This window comes from Xenopus laevis, chromosome 5S, assembly GCF_017654675.1.
Source record: "Xenopus laevis strain J_2021 chromosome 5S, Xenopus_laevis_v10.1, whole genome shotgun sequence".
Lineage (NCBI taxonomy): Eukaryota > Metazoa > Chordata > Amphibia > Anura > Pipidae > Xenopus > Xenopus laevis.
The window spans coordinates 29155587-29173195 of record NC_054380.1 but is presented as its reverse complement, the minus strand read 5'-3'; the positions used below and the strand labels follow the sequence as shown (position 1 = coordinate 29173195).

The 17609-nt window shown below is 42.9% G+C and overlaps 1 pseudogene; it reads left to right on the top strand.

Annotated features, from left to right (window-relative positions):
• LOC108717397 overlaps nucleotides 1-17609 on the top strand; it is a 98537-nt pseudogene that overhangs the window by 603 nt on the left and 80325 nt on the right.

Here is a 17609-nt window from a genome sequence, read left to right as displayed (position 1 = left end):
TTTTGGGCTACTTCGTCCATCGAATGGGCTACTTCGACCTTCGACTACGACTTGGAATCGAAGGATTCGAAGTAAAAATCGTACGACTATTCGACCATTCGATAGTCAAACTACTGTCTCTTTAAAAAAAACTTCGACACCCTAGTTCGCCATCTAAAAGCTACCGAAGTCAATGTTAGCCTATGGGGAAGGTCCCCATAAGCTTGGCTAACTTTTTTTGATCGAAGGATATTTCTTCGATCGTTGGATTTAAATCCTTCGAATTTGAAGGATTTAACCGTTCGATCGAAGGAATTATCCTTCAATCAAACTATCTGCGCTAAATCCTTCGACTTCGATATTCGAAGTTGAAGGGTTTTAGTTCCTAGTCGAATATCGAGGGTTAATTAACCCTCGATATTCGACCCTTAGTGAATCGGCCCCGAAATGTATAAAGGCTGGAGTGACTGGATGTCTAACAGAACAGAACACAACTCCCTGCTTTGCAGCTCTCTATCTCTGAGTTAGTCAGCGACTTGAAGGGGTCCATATGGGACATAACTGTCCAGTGAGTTTGCAATTGGTCCTCAGCATTCAGCTCACATGAAAAAGCAAACGGTTATGACCCATGTGGGCCCCCCTCAAGTCACTTATTGGCTACTGCCTGGTAACCAATCACTGGAAACCAAGAGACCAAGTAAGGTTCTGTTAGACATCCAGTCACTCCAGCCTTTATACAGTAGATTTGTGGTTGACTAAAGGTGGCCATACACGGGCAGATAAAGCTGCCGATATCGGTCGTTTGGACCGATTTGACAGCTTATCTGCCCGTGTATGGGGGCTTTCGACGGGTCTTCCCGATCGATATCTGGCCACGATATCGATCGGGAAGGTTGGATTTTTAGCCGACCGATCCGTCGGAGCCGCTTGGCGCATCGTAATTCGATCGTTCGGCCATACGGCCGAACGCTCGAATTGCCCCCGATATAGCCACGCAGTTTAGTGGCATATCGGGGAAAGATCCACTCGTTTGGCGATGTCGCCAAACGAGCGGATCTTTGAGTCTATGGCCACCTTAACTGTATTAGAAACATTCTTTATTTTGCACAGTCTATCTATTTACCCAGTTTTTATTTTTACACTGAACAGTTAGGGGCCCATTTACTTAGCTTGAGTGAATAATATAATTATAGAATAAAAAAAAATGTTGAATTTCGAATTTTTTTTTGGCTACTTGGAATCGTTTGATTCAAACTAAAAATCGTTCGACTATTTGACCATTCGATAGTCGAAGTACTGGAAGGTCCCCATAGGCTTTGCAATCTTTTTTTGGTCGAAGAAAAATCGTTCGATCGATGGATTAAAATCCTTTGAATCGAACGATCGTACGAATTGCGGTAAATCCTTCGACTTCGATATTGGAAGTCGAAGGATTTAACTTCGACAGTCGAATATCGAGGGTTAATTAACCCTCGGTATTCAACCATAAGTAAATTTTCCCCTTGTTCTGTGTGCAGGCTGACTTAAGTCTTCAGAAAGGTAAACCCATTCATATGTTTCTACTGGCTGTGACAGAACTTGTAGCATCATTATATAGCAAGTAGCACACCCCCATATTGTATTGTCTGTTTACATATGTGCATACATACAGAATGTCAGACTCACAGGATTGCATGCAGGTTTGCTCAGAGCTGGTGGACGAGAGGAAGCATATATTATCATTTTTTGGATAAAGAGACAATTGGACTTTTTTTAAAATAGACACTAGAGTCAATAGTGTTTTTTTTATAACTTTGCACGCTTTACAACTATTTTTCAACCTATATAAAGACAGAAAAAATGTCTGGATGCTGTGGTAACTGCAGTAGAGAAAATGCTGCCCATGCCCAACCAATATATATTCCCACCCGAGAGTTCAGTGAGATATGTATGTATATCACAGACTTTTTGCTGCATGTGTATTTGCACAGGGTCCCACTGGCTGGATACTGCTTATTTATGTATAGTCAGACCTACCCACTACTAGAGGGAAAGGTGGCAGTTCAAAAAGCAATTGCTTCCATCCAAATGCTGCTTACAGTGGTATTGGCTTTTATCCATTCTACATGGTGCATGGACTAAAGGGAGCTATAAAAGGGTTGCCTATCGTTGGAGTGAAGTAAAAGTAAATTTTTCAGCATGCTCTACTGCAATTACAAGGAAATTCCAGGGGGAAACACTGCATTGTGGGTAAAAAACATGGTAGATTGCATATTGATCTTACACTGAATTACACAGAATTGAACTTTTAGTATGACATAGAGAGTGATATTCTGAGACAATTTGCAATTTATTTTCATTTTTATTATTTGTTAACAGCTCTACAGTTTGCTATTTCAGCAATCTGGTTGCCAGGTTCCAAACTACCATAGCAAGCATGATGAAGCATTAATATGAATAAGAGGCTGGCTAAGAGGCACATGCAATGTGTGTAGGGAATGTCACCTCAATGGCCATACACAAAAATATATTCAGTGCACCTATTTACACTCTGGGTGTCTGGGCCTGGCCCTCCATATGTCACTTTACCTGCATTTCTCATTACATGTATTCTGGATGCATAGTTGGCCAAAGGGACATAAAGGGGTGATTTGCATGTCTCTGCCCATTTTCCATTGCTTTGACTAAAAATTAGAATTTTTAGGTTTTTTGGCATTTGGACTTTGATTAATAACCTCCAAAATGTTTTGGCATTTCTATCACCAAAGATATATTACTCATGCCTGTGTCTTTTACCTACACAAGGGGTCATTTTTTTTAGTTTTCAAGATATTAGTCATTTGTACACTGCTAGTATTAAGACACAATAGCACCATCGACTACAGTACTACTGACTGGTCTTAAAGTTGGAATAAAATTTCGCAAGAGGAAGAGGAAAACTTTCTGATGTTGTTCTGCTTAGAAAATGACTTCTCTACCAATGTGTTGCCAGTGTATCCAAGTGCTTAGTGATTAGACCTGCTTATCTCAATATTTGGAACAAGCACACAACATGATATGTTGCTCTAATATTTGTGACAAATCCTGCCCCTGCTTTGGTATTACTTCCATGAAGTTATTTTGATTTTTTTTGTAGTGAGAAAGCAAACTTGGCTGTGACCATCTATAGTGAAAAATATGGCATGTTGGCCAATGCTGTCCTCTTGGGTAACCCAAACTGGGATGTTGTGGTCGTGGATCAGGCCGAGTGATAGGAAAAGCTGCCTAAACACTAATTGCACTGTGAGTAGTTACCTATTCTCTGTTTACATGTATTGTGCCATCAGTTTTTGCAGCTCAATAATGGCTTTCCCCTCATTTCCAGCCTCTGAACACACTGGGGCTGATGTATAAACACTGGGCAAATTTGCACCTGGGCAGTATCCTATAGCAAGCAATCAGTGATTATCTTTTTTCAGCCAGCTGCAGGTTGAGCATTTAAAGCAATAATCTGATTGGTTGCCATGGGTTACTGTCCTGGTGCAAATTTGCCCAGTGTTTATAAATCACCCCCACTGTTTCTGCATTTTTTGTGGCCAAAGATGAATATTCTGAGCAGTGTATTCAGGAGATCATACAGTGAGTTTATCTAATGAGCACTGGTCCAAATGTGTATTTCTATTTCATGCCAACCGTTATCTTTACCTTTTTAATTTGTACTCAAATTAGATTTTGAACCTTGTTTTTTTTTTAAATTGTATCTGTTGTGCATGTATTACTTCTGCAACCCCTTTGCCACATTCCAGTTGAATATACATCTATCCTACAATCACAACAAACTGCCTTGATAGCTTTCCCTCTCCTTTAAACTAAACAATGATAGCTATCATAAGATAAATTAGGAACATCACAATTCTGTAAACATGGATGCTGAGTTAAGTTAAGAACTAAAACTATGCAGATTCTCCTTGAGAGCCAATACCTCTTGACCCTGCTCTGTATGAAGTTGTCTTTAATTTTGTATTGCATCCATAGGTCTGGCTTTAGGGTCAGTGTTTCAGCCGCAAAAATTGTGTCTGAATCAGCACTTGCAAAACAGTATTCTCTGTACATGTGCCATAGGCACAACCACTGCCTGGAGCTCTTTGTCCGGAAAGCAGGGTAACTAACCTATTTTATTAGGTTCCCACTGAGTTTAATAAATGAAACGGGCAACAATAAGTACTTCTTCAAACAAAAAATGGCAACTATAACCCTATTACAGGAAAATATTTTAATGGTGATAAACTACAAGGTTATGATGTATCCCCCATGTGCGTCCAGACAAAATTTTTCAGGGGGGCAAGGAAAAAAACTGTAACAATCTCGTTATCCGAAACCTTGCTTGGTGGTGGGTACACTCACAATGCACAGGGTAACCCTGTGGACTCCGGTGTTCACCGACGCCCCTTTTGGGGCCCGGGCTTTTTGCTGCGGAAAACACAAGGAAGAGCGCGTGACAACAACAAGTCCATAAACGAGGTACAGGCAAGGATGAAGAAGAGACGTAGTCGAGAATCAGGCAAGAGGTTCAAGGCGGGCTGCAATAATCGGAGTCAAAAGTCAGGCAGAAGTCAAAATACAGATACAATTCCGATACAAACAAACGCTTAGGCAGGGACAGTAGAACTGGAACCAGCTTGGGCATATTCAAAATGGTGGAGGAGCCTTTTAAAGAAGATTTGGTGCAACAGATTCAAAACTGGCACTCCACAATGACATGATGACGCCCAGCGTCAAGACGTCAATACACTCGGCCTCGAACGCTGGCGACAAGGGAAACCAAACCTGGAAGTCGGCACCTGCGCACCAGGGACCACAGAGAGACACGCCGGGAGATAAGAGAGGCAGCGGATCTCCCAGCGCATCTTACAAAGACATTTTACACAAATTACTTACTGGTACACTGGTACACATATTTTGATTTTCATACAAATCTAACAACAGCATTTCTATAAATATATAAAGTGGTAATTGTTGCACATGTATAACATTGTCATTCTGATAGTGACACAAACTCCTTTGCCAGGACAGCTCTTGGTCTTTTCTACTTTCTTAGCACTATTACTTGTGCTGCACAATACCTTGGTGCTCTATAAATACATGTTATTAATAATAGCCAACAGTTTGCGGAATGTTATTCCTTCTAGAGTCCCAGTTACAGCTGGATACATACAGTGAAGCCTCCATTTTACATACCCTAATTTTAAGTTCTTCCATATTTTTTTTTTTATATAGCTTTTATTTTTGCATTAACAATAACGCAAAGCATACAGTGGAAAAGAAATTAAAGGGGGGGAAGGGTGAATGGTTGGGGGGGGAAAGGGTGAATGGTTGGGGGAGGGGGAATTGGTGGTTGGGCCACCCGTTGGACAGTCCAGGAGACATATTATGCCAAAAGAGTTAGTCCATTTCTGTGTTGGTGTCTTGACTTGTTGTCCACGCATCCCAAATTTTAGCAAATTTTTCTGGACAACCTCTACTCATGTAGGTCAGTCTGTACATAGGAAGTGCTTCGTTAACCAATTTCTTCCACAATGGTACCGTAGGGGGGTCTTGGAGCTTCCACTTAAGTGCAATAACCTTCCTTGCATAAAAGAGTAGTAAACGGAACATTTGTCGTGCAGCTTGTTGAGGAATTAAATGGTCTATATGACCTAGTAGAAAAATTTCCTGCACCAGAACCGGAGGAAAGTCCAGATAAGTTTGTAAATATATGGCTAGGTTCTTCCAGTAAGTATTGATAACCGTACAGGACCAAAAAGCATGCATAAAGGTACCTGGTTCTAGACCACACTTATAACACAAATTATCCGGGATCAATCTCATATGAAACAAACGTACTGGGGTATAATATTTGTTGCAAATGCACTGGGAGAATGGCTGTAGGCAAAACCCACAGTCAACCTGTACCTATAAGATTCAATAATGCATGTAGTTACACAGCTAAACACAGGTTCATTATAGTCTCTATTAGGGATGTAGCGAACGTCGGAAAAAAAGTTCGCGAACATATTCGCGAACTTGCGCAAAAACGCGAGCGGTTCGCGAACGGTTCGCGAACCCCATAGACTTCAATGGGAAGGCGAACTTTAACATCTAGAAAAGACATTTCTGGCCAGAAAAATGATTTTAAAGTTGTTTAAAGGGTGCAACGACCTGGACAGTGGCATGCCAGAGGGGGATCAAGGGCAAAAATGTATCTGAAAAATCTGCCTGTGTGTGCTTGGAAGAGATAGTGTAGGGGGAGAGCTGTTAGTGATTTCAGGGACAGATGATAGTAAGTTTGCTGGCTAGTAATCTGCTTGATACTGCTCTGTATTGGAGGGACAGAAGTCTGCAGGGATTTGAGGGACATTTTAGCTTAGGTAGCTTTGCTGGCTAGTAATCTACTGTTCTCTTTAAACAACTGCCATACGTTGACCTTGTAGGCATTGTTTGCCCAGTTTTTTTGGACGCAGCCACTGAAGCACAGTTGCCAGAAAAAATATGCCATATAAATGCTGAAAATAGTCATTTTTCGCCATACGTTGACCTTGTAGACATTGTTTGCCCAGTTTTTTTGGACGCAGCCACTGAAGCACAGTTGCCAGAAAAATTATGCCATATAAATGCTGAAAATATAAATTTTTTTGGTTGCAGCCACTGAAGCACAGAGGCCAGAAAAATTATGCCATATAAATGCAGAAAATATGCATTTTTTTGGTCGCAGCCACTGAAGCACAGTTGACAGAAAAATTATGCCATATAAATGCTGAAAATATAAACTTTTTTGGTTGCAGCCACTGAAGCACAGAGGCCAGAAAAATTATGCCATATAAATGCAGAAAACATGCATTTTTTTGGTCGCAGCCACTGAAGCACAGTTGACAGAAAAATTATGCCATATAAATGCTGAAAATATAAATTTTTTTGGTTGCAGCCACTGAAGCACAGAGGCCAGAAAAATTATGCCATATAAATGCAGAAAATATGCATTTTTTTGGTCGCAGCCACTGAAGCACAGTTGCCAGAAAAAATATGCCATATAAATGCTGAAAATAGTCATTTTTTGCCATATACGTTGAGTCAACGTATGGCAAAAAATGACTATTTTCAGCATTTATATGGCATATTTTTTCTGGCCTCTGTGCTTCAGTGGCTGCGGCCAAAAAAACTGGGCAAACAATGCCTACAAGGTCAACATCGTTGACCTTGTAGGCATTGTTTGCCCAGTTTTTTTGGCCGCAGCCACTGAAGCACAGAGGCCAGAAAAAATATGCCATATAAATGCTGAAAATAGTCATTTTTTTGGTCGCAGCCACTGAAGCACAGTTGCCAGAAAAATTATGCCATATAAATGCTGAAAATATAAATTTTTTTGGTTGCAGCCACTGAAGCACAGAGGCCAGAAAAATTATGCCATATAAATGCAGAAAATATGCATTTTTTTGGTTGCAGCCACTGAAGCACAGAGGCCAGAAAAATTATGCCATATAAATGCAGAAAATATGCATTTTTTTGGATGCAGCCACTGAAGCACAGTTGCCAGAAAAAATATGCCATATAAATGCTGAAAATAGTCATTTTTTGCCATACGTTGACCTTGTAGACATTGTTCGCCCAGTTTTTTTGGTTGCAGCCACTGAAGCACAGAGGCCAGAAAAAATTAAACCAGTAGGGTTTGCACCCTAGTTTGTAACGGTGGCGGAGGGAGGAGGAGGACGCTAAAGGACAGCTGTGTGTGGAGTCATGAGGCTTGAAGAGAAGGACAGCTGCATAGAAGTCAGAACAAGTCTTCCGGCGTGCAGTAACCCTCCGAGATCCACCCCTCATTCATTTTAATAAAGGTCAGGTAATCGACACTTTTGTGACCTAGGCGAGTTCTCTTCTCAGTTACAATCCCTCCTGCTGCACTGAAGGTCCTTTCTGAGAGCACACTTGAGGCTGGGCAAGACAAGAGGTTCATGGCAAATTGTGACAGCTCTGGCCACAGATCAAGCCTGCGCACCCAGTAGTCCAGGGGTTCATCGCTCCTCAGAGTGTCGATATCTGCAGTTAATGCCAGGTAGTCCGCTACCTGCCGGTCGAGGCGTTCTTTGAGGGTGGATCCAGAAGGGTTGTGGCGCTGCCTTGGACAGAAAAACATTTGCATGTCTGACGTTACAGACTGGCCAAAGGGCTTTGTCCTTGCAGGTGTGCTCGTGGCAGGATTACTGGCACCTCTGCCCCTGGAATGTTGATGAGTTCCTGAAGTGACATCACCCTTAAAAGCATTGTACAACATGTTTTGCAGGCTGGTTTGTAAATGCCGCATCTTTTCGGACTTGTGGTATGTTGGTAACATTTCTGACACTTTATGCTTGTACCGAGGGTCTAGTAGCGTTGCGACCCAGTACAGGTCCTTCTCCTTAAGCCTCTTGATACGGGGGTCCTTCAACAGGCATGACAGCATGAAAGACCCCATTCTCACAAGGTTGGATGCAGAGCTATCCATCTCCGCTTCCTCATTATCAAGGACTGCATCATCCACGGTCTCCTCCCCCCAGCCACGTACAAGACCAGGGGTCCCCAAAAGGTCACCACTAGCCCCCTGGGAAGCCTGCTCCTGTTGGTCCTCCTCCTCCTCCTCCACAAAGCCACCTTCCTCCTCTGACTCCACTTCTGGCACCTCTCCCTGCGTTGCAGCAGGTGCCTGGGTTCGTTCTGGTGATTCCGACCAGAAATCGTGCGCTTCCAGCTCCTCGTCACGCTGGTCTACAGCCTCATCTGTCACTCGTCGCACGGCACGCTCCAGGAAGAAAGCGAAGGGTATTAGGTCGCTGATGGTGCCTTCGGTGCGACTGACCATATTTGTCACCTCTTCAAAAGGTCGCATGAGCCTGCAGGCATCGCGCATAAGCACCCAGTAACGGGGGAAAAAAATCCCCAGCTGTGCAGATCCAGTCCTACCACCCAGTTCAAAAAGGTACTCGTTGACGGCCCTTTGTTGTTGCAGCAGACGTTCCAACATAAGGAGCGTTGAATTCCAGCGAGTCTGGCTGTCAGAAATCAAACGCCTGACTGGCATGTTGTAGCGCTGCTGAATGTCAGCAAGGCGTGCCATGGCTGTGTAGGAACGTCTGAAATGGGCCGACACCTTTCTGGACTGGGTGAGAACGTCCTGGAATCCTGGGTACTTGGAGACAAAACGTTGGACTATTAAATTTAACACATGTGCCATGCAGGGCACATGTGTTAAATTGCCTAGTCTCAACGCTGCCAACAGATTGCTTCCATTGTCACACACCACTTTTCCGATCTGCAGTTGGTGTGGGGTCAGCCACCGATCGGCCTGTGACTGCAGAGATGACAGGAGTACAGATCCGGTATGGTTTTTGCTTTCCAGGCACGTCATCCCCAAGACAGCGTGACAACGGCGTACCTGGCACGTCGAATAGCCTAGGGGGAGCTGGGGGTGCACAGGTGTGGAGGAGGAGAAGGAGGACCCAGCAGCAGAGTAAGAAGAAGAAGAAGACGAGGTAGAGAGCGATGGAGGAGTAGAGGTGGTGGCAGAACCGCGTGCAATCCGTGGCGGTGACACCAACTCCACTGTTGTTGTTGAGCTACCCATTCCCTGCTTCCCAGCCATTACCAAGTTCACCCAGTGGGCAGTGTAGGTGACATACCTGCCCTGACCATGCTTGGAGGACCATGCGTCAGTAGTCATATGGACCTTTGGCCCAACACTAAGTGACAGAGATGCGGTAACTTGGCTCTGCACATGTTGGTACAGGTGTGGTATTCCCTTTTTAGAAAAAAAATTGCGGCTGGGTACCTTCCACTGCGGTGTCCCAATTGCTACAAATTTGCGGAAGGCCTCAGAGTCCACCAGCTGGTATGGTAAAAGCTGGCGGGCTAAGAGTGCAGACAAGCCAGCTGTCAGACGCCGGGCAAGGGGGTGACAGTCAGACATTGGCTTCTTACGCTCAAACATGGCCTTCACAGAAACTTGGCTGGTGGCAGATGACTGGGAATGGGAACAGGTGGTCAAGGTGGAAGGCGGAGTGGAGGGTGGTTCAGACGGGTCAAGGAGAGCAGAGGTAGAGCAGTAAGATGCTGGACCAGAAGGAGTGTGGCTTTTAGTTTGCCTGTTGCCTTTGAGGTGTTGCTCCCAAAGTGCTTTGTGCTTGCCGCTCATGTGCCTTCGCATAGAAGTTGTACCTATGTGGCTGTTGGGCTTACCAAGGCTCAGTTTCTGACTGCACTCATTGCAAATTACAATGCTTTTGTCAGAGGCACACACATTAAAAAAATCCCACACTGCTGACTTTTTGGAAGTGTGCGATCTGGCGGTAACAGTAGAAGTTGGCGGAGTTGGCGGTATTGGCGGCAATGGCGGGTGCGTTGGCCGGCTGAACACAGGTGCCGATACATGTTGTTGCCCTGCTGATCCCTGCGGGCTGTCCTCCCTGCTTCTTCTAAGTCTTATTCTCCTACTGCCTCTCTGACTCTCCGTCTCTCCATCTGAACTACCCTCCTCTTGCTCTCTTCTACTAGGCACCCACAAAACATCAATCTCCTCATCATCATTCTCCTCAGATGCATCAATTTCTTCTGACACATCACAGAAGGAAGCAGCAGCGGGGACCTCCTCCTCATCACTCATTATGTCCATCTCTATCGTGTTCTCTGCCAGAATTAAATCTGGTGTAAGGTCCTCATCTCCTTCATCTTCTTCTGGCAATAATGGTTGCGCATTACTCAGTTCAAGAAACTCATTGGAAAATAACTCCTCTGACCCCAGTGAAGAAGGGGCACCGGTGGTGGAGGAAGTGTTACGTGGGGTGGCCATAGCAGTGGAGGATGAGGAGGATGTTGTGGTAAAGTTAGAAACGGTAGAGGATGGGGTGTGCTGTGTAAGCCAGTCAACTACCTCTTCAGCATTTTGGGAGTTCAGGGTCATTGGCTTTTTAAAACTGGGCAATTTGCTAGGGCCACAGGATTGCATAGCAGCACGGCCCCTAGCACGGCCTCTGCGTGGCGGCCTGCCTTTGCCTGGCATTATTTTTAAAAAAACAACAACAACAACAAAAACTCAGTTGGTTTTTCTGGAAACGATAATACACACAGCTAGATGGCGGGTTGAAGAAAACACTGTGCAAATAATGCCTACAAAGTCAACGTATACACTACTACAGCGGTGGATACGGATTACGTAAAATATATGAATGCTGCTTGAAAAAAAGTAACTCAAGTGGTTTTTCTAGAGACGATAATATTATCAATATTTAGACAAAATGTGAACAAGCTCACACAGCTCGATGGCGGGTTGAAGAAAACACTGTGCAAATAATGCCTACAAGGTCAACGTATACACTACTACAGCGGTGGATACGGATTACGTAAAATATATGAATGCTGCTTGAAAAAAAGTAACTCAAGTGGTTTTTCTAGAGACGATAATATTATCAATATTTAGACAAAATGTGAACAAGGTCACACAGCTCGATGGCGGGTTGAAGAAAACAGTGTGCAAATAATGCCTACAAGGTCAACGTATACACTACTACAGCGGTGGATACGGATTACGTAAAATATATGAATGCTGCTTGAAAAAAAGTAACTCAAGTGGTTTTTCTAGAGACGATAATATTATCAATATTTAGACAAAATGTGAACAAGCTCACACAGCTCGATGGCGGGTTGAAGAAAACACTGTGCAAATAATGCCTACAAGGCCAACGTATACACTACTACAGCGGTGGATACGGATTACGTAAAATATATGAATGCTGCTTGAAAAAAGTGACTCCGGTGTTTTTTCTGGAGACGGTAATATTATGGATATTTAGACAGAATGGGAACAAGGTCACACAGCTCGATGGCGGGTTGAAGAAAACAGTGTGCAAATAATGCCTACAAGGCCAACGTATACACTACTACAGCGGTGGATACGGATTACGTAAAATATATGAATGCTGCTTGAAAAAAGTGACTCCGGTGTTTTTTCTGGAGACGGTAATATTATGGATATTTAGACAGAATGGGAACAAGGTCACACAGCTCGATGGCGGGTTGAAGAAAACAGTGTGCAAATAATGCCTACAAGGTCAACGTATACACTACTACAGCGGTGGATACGGATTACGTAAAATATATGAATGCTGCTTGAAAAAAAGTAACTCAAGTGGTTTTTCTAGAGACGATAATATTATCAATATTTAGACAAAATGTGAACAAGGTCACACAGCTCGATGGCGGGTTGAAGAAAACAGTGTGCAAATAATGCCTACAAGGTCAACGTATACACTACTACAGCGGTGGATACGGATTACGTAAAATATATGAATGCTGCTTGAAAAAAAGTAACTCAAGTGGTTTTTCTAGAGACGATAATATTATCAATATTTAGACAAAATGTGAACAAGCTCACACAGCTCGATGGCGGGTTGAAGAAAACACTGTGCAAATAATGCCTACAAGGCCAACGTATACACTACTACAGCGGTGGATACGGATTACGTAAAATATATGAATGCTGCTTGAAAAAAGTGACTCCGGTGTTTTTTCTGGAGACGGTAATATTATGGATATTTAGAAAGAATGGGAACAAGGTCACACAGCTCGATGGCGGGTTGAAGAAAACAGTGTGCAAATAATGCCTACAAGGCCAACGTATACACTACTACAGCGGTGGATACGGATTACGTAAAATATATGAATGCTGCTTGAAAAAAGTGACTCCGGTGTTTTTTCTGGAGACGGTAATATTATGGATATTTAGACAGAATGGGAACAAGGTCACACAGCTCGATGGCGGGTTGAAGAAAACAGTGTGCAAATAATGCCTACAAGGCCAACGTATACACTACTACAGCGGTGGATACGGATTACGTAAAATATATGAATGCTGCTTGAAAAAAGTGACTCCGGTGTTTTTTCTGGAGACGGTAATATTATGGATATTTAGACAGAATGGGAACAAGGTCACACAGCTCGATGGCGGGTTGAAGAAAACAGTGTGCAAATAATGCCTACAAGGCCAACGTATACACTACTACAGCGGTGGATACGGATTACGTAAAATATATTATGGCTGCTTGAAAAAAGTGACTCCGGTGTTTTTTCTGGAGACGGTAATATTATGGATATTTAGACAGAATGTGAACAAGGTCACACAGCTCGATGGCGGGTTGAAGAAAACAGTGTGCAAATAATGCCTACAGGGCAAATAATGCCTAAAAGGTCAACTTATACACTACTACAGCGGTAGTAAAATAAAAAAAAGTAAAATAAAAAAAAATGAATATTAAAAAAAAAAATTAAAGTTGGTGCTGCTGAACTACTAGGAGCAGCAGATTAGCACACCAGTCCCACTCCCCAACACTGCTAGACTAATAGCACTGGGCTCTTATAGTAGTAGTAGTAGTAGTAGTAGTAAAACAACAAAAAAATAAATAAAAGCAGTCCTTACAAGGACTACTGTTATTGCAGCAGTCAGCAGATGAGATCAGAAGCAGGACAGCTGCCCACTGCAGCTACATACAGAGCACTGCAGTAGAAGGTAGATTACTAGCCAGCAAAGCTACCTAAGCTTAAATGTCCCTCAAACCCCTGCAGACTTCTGTCCCTCCAATAACAGAGCAGTATCAAAACGATTACTAGCCAGCAAACTTTCAACTGTCCCTGAAATCACTAACAGGCAGCAGCTCTCTCCCTACACTATCTCTTCAGCACACACAGGCAGAGTGAAAAAACGCTGCAGGGCTTCGGTTTTTATAGGGAAGGGGAGTGGTCCAGGGGAGAGCTTCCTGATTGGCTGCCATGTACCTGCTGGTCTGGGGTGAGAGGGCAAAAAAAAGCGCCAACAATGGCGAACCCAAAATGGCGAACGTCGCGCGACGTTCGCGAACTTCCGGCGAGCGCGAACACCCGATGTTCGCGCGAACAAGTTCGCCGGCGAACAGTTCGCGACATCTCTAGTCTCTATAGCTCGCATAGGGTTTGTCAGACCTTCTTAAACACAGTTGCCCTTACAGACAGACACTCACACACACACATAGACACACACATATACTTGTATTGACACACACATACACTGGCATTCACACTCTAAACTTAACACAACAGATTCACACTCCTCTGCCCTGGGAAAGAAGCTGTTTCATCAGGAGGAGATTCTCTACTGTGATTCTTTCATTCCTCACACAGTTGAGGAGCAGGAAGGTTCTCACAGAGGTAGCTGCTCTGAGCAGTAGAGTAGGCATTGGGATGGACCTTTATTTAAAGGGGTGCTGACCACAAGATGTAAGCCTTTTATAAAATTATTGCAGGTTCTTAATGGTAATTTTAAGAAATGTGTTCATATAAAAAAGAACAAAACAACATACGTTTACATATGGTAAGGGAATATCCTTTACTTTGAAGTACAAGTCCAGGGAGGGGCAAGATCCCCCCCTTTCCCCTGTGGATGCTCATGGTGTTCCCTGAGATGGGTACAGATCTTAATAAGAGTGAGCAGGATAAAGGGAAGATTAGAGCTGTTAGGATGCAGTTGGGATTTTCTGCTTTTGATCTGGTGCCCCAAAATGTCTTCTTAGCATAAAATGTGCTGCACCCTATATTTTATGGCTAGTTTATTTGTCTTTACTGCACCTTCTCATATATCAGGATTTCCTGTTCATTAGTCTTGGCCCCATAAACTTCCTGCTCCCCTGCCATACCTCCCAACATTTGAAAATTGAAAAGAGGAAAAAAATATCAGGCACGCATAGCTCGCCAACAATTTTGACCATGTCCATTTTATGGCCATACCCCATAATTACCTTGTCTCTTTTACAAAATTTGGCAGGTTATGAAAGTTTGAACACATTTCTGGGAATTAAGGAACATGTTTTTTGTGTTATAACAGTTTTGCTAATGAAGCTGAAATTGCCCTTTAAGCTGTGAGTCTCAGTTCTCCCAAGATACTTGCTTATCTTAAGTAGTTAAAATTGTATCTTTGCGTATCTTACATTTTTATAAAAGTATCCAAGTACAGCTGCTCAGAGTTCTGGGTTATCTGCCAAAAAGCCTCTTATTTTAATTAAGTTTCTGAAACTGTTTTCTGGCATCAGTGCAGGAGATCACAGAGAAACTCTGGACTTTTCAGTTACAAACCTGGGACTGCTGGATGAGCTGTCAAAATCAAGGCTGTCTTGCAAAAAACGGGACAGTTGGGAGATATGCCCTGCCCTCTTTCTTTGAAAACATAAACTGAATGAGTGACAAACTAAGGGGCTGATTTATTAAACTGCAACTTTTTCAGGCCCGGCTTTTTGACGCCCAAAATCTGAAAAAAAGCGCAACTTTCCAACTACGAAAATATGATTTGTGGTTTTAAAGATTTTCGGGGTTTGTTTGTTGGCTTTCGTGCAACAGTACAAAAAGTTGGAGTTATTGTGAGACGATACAGAAAGTCGTGATCTTCATGCTTTTTCGTTTTAGATCTTTTGATAAATTCCATTACATTCGTGGTTTTAGATAAAGCGAGTTTAGTTGTGGTTTCAAAAACCTCTAAAACCACTAAAATGAGACTGTTGATAATAGGCCTCCACAACCACAAGTTGTAGCTTCTTTTTTTTATGATCTTTTTCTTTTTTTTTTCTTTACCAGCTGGAACACAACTTGGTATAAAAATGGTGAAACTCTCTTTTTTCTCAATGACATTTCTACAAAACAAAATAATAAAGGGAGGAAAGGTTAAAAAATGGAAATCAATTAGTATATTACATATATCACTCATCTGCTGCAGATTGTGTATTTTGTTTGTACAGTGGTACATATAACTGCATCACTGTTCTTACTCATTTATTGAATTAACTTTTAGGTAGTTCTACCACCAGAGGTCAGCCAAGTTCTAAACATTTCTTCAAATCTCAGCTTGAACAACCGTATTTTGCTGATTTTAAGCACCTGAATGAAATATTACCTGTTATACATGAAGAGTAGTAGCTATTTTGCATACCAAATGCAATCAAAAAAAAAATCACATATACAAAACACTAGTTCCCCAACTGATTAAATTAAATGTAGTCTTAGCATCAAAATCATAGAATATGGAAGGCCGTTCCTGTAAACACAATAATTATGTAAATTCATCGTGATACCAAGCACGGTCGGACTGGCACAGTCGGAGCCAACCGGTTTCTGAACCTCGGGGACCCTGTGCGCAAAAGCCCATGCGCATATGCGAATGCCAGACGCACAGCGCGCATGACAGGCCAACCGCGCGCATGCCCGAACGTCAGGCCCACCACGTGCATGCGCTAACATGCGACCATACTGCGCTGCTCAACTTTTTTTTCCATTTGGGGGGCCAATCTAGGACCGGGTCTGGGCCAGCGGGGCCCACTGGGTTTTTTCCCGGTTTCCTGCCGGCCCAGTCTGACACTGATGCCAAGCCATAAAAGGTGCAAGTTAGACCCATATTCATAACATCAAATTCATTTAGTGTTGGAATTCTGGGGGGGGGGAGCACTGTATTTTGGGTAAAAAAAAAAAAGTGAGTCTTGTGTATTTGTGCTTTGTACACTGCATTGAGTTAGTGAATAAATCCTTAAGGTATGTATCACTTTTCCTTGATTTAGATAATCTAGGATAAAATATGAATTATTGTATAACTGAAATGTTATCACTTTCTTCTAGAGTGGAAGACCATGATGATCTGATGCCAATTTCCATGCTTCACAATGACACCCTTAAAGCTACTGTAACGCTAACTTGGGCTATACAGACCCAAAGGAGTTAATGTCCAGCTAGTGAGACGAGCATGGGTTACATGTGACTTAACACTTCAAGGTCAGGGCCTTCGCTAAGTGGAAGAACTACAACTACAACTCCCAGGCTACTGTGCATAAAAATAGGAATAATGATGGACGCCAGGAGGTTCTTATGGTGAAACAAAAGGAGGATAGTTTATTTGTTTTAAACAAATGATCACAGGTTTACTCACATAAGATGAGGTATAGGCAGATGTAACATCAAATACTAAAACAGGTTGGATGACACAGCTGAGGAATGTGATACACACGAGGCATTGTAGTCAAGCAGAGCATCAATTCCTTCATGCAGATATACCTCAAAGTGGTCCGGATCCCACCCAGTGGAGTAGTCAGGGAGAAGGAGTCTAACCTGACACCCTAACCACTGTGGCCCCTTCACTAAAGGCAGTCTAGGAGCCTTTGTAAGCTACTCCCTGCTACAGATCCTCAATGGAGCACAAATCTGCTCTTGCTATCTGTACTCTCTATCTTACTCTCCTAGAGAGTCTATAACAGATAAAACCTATTTTCTCCCTGGTCCCCGACCTAGACACTAAAGGTGATGTCCCTTTAGGGCAAATGGCTTTACTGGGCCTTGCTGTACCCAGGCTCAATGGGCACATCCTGTAAGTAATGACACCAGCAGCCAAAGAAGAAGATCCACCCCTTTCCACACACTAAGTGTGGTAGGAAGTGGTCATTACACCTCTTGGCCAATAACACTGGTTATGCAAATATAAACTAGAAACATGGGCTTTTGCCCAGCAACTAGGGAAAAAGGACGAAGGATGGGGCTTTTAAACTATAGGGGCATGTTAATCCTATGATAATTCCTGTGTTCTTGATTGGCTGTTGACTTTTTTATTTCTA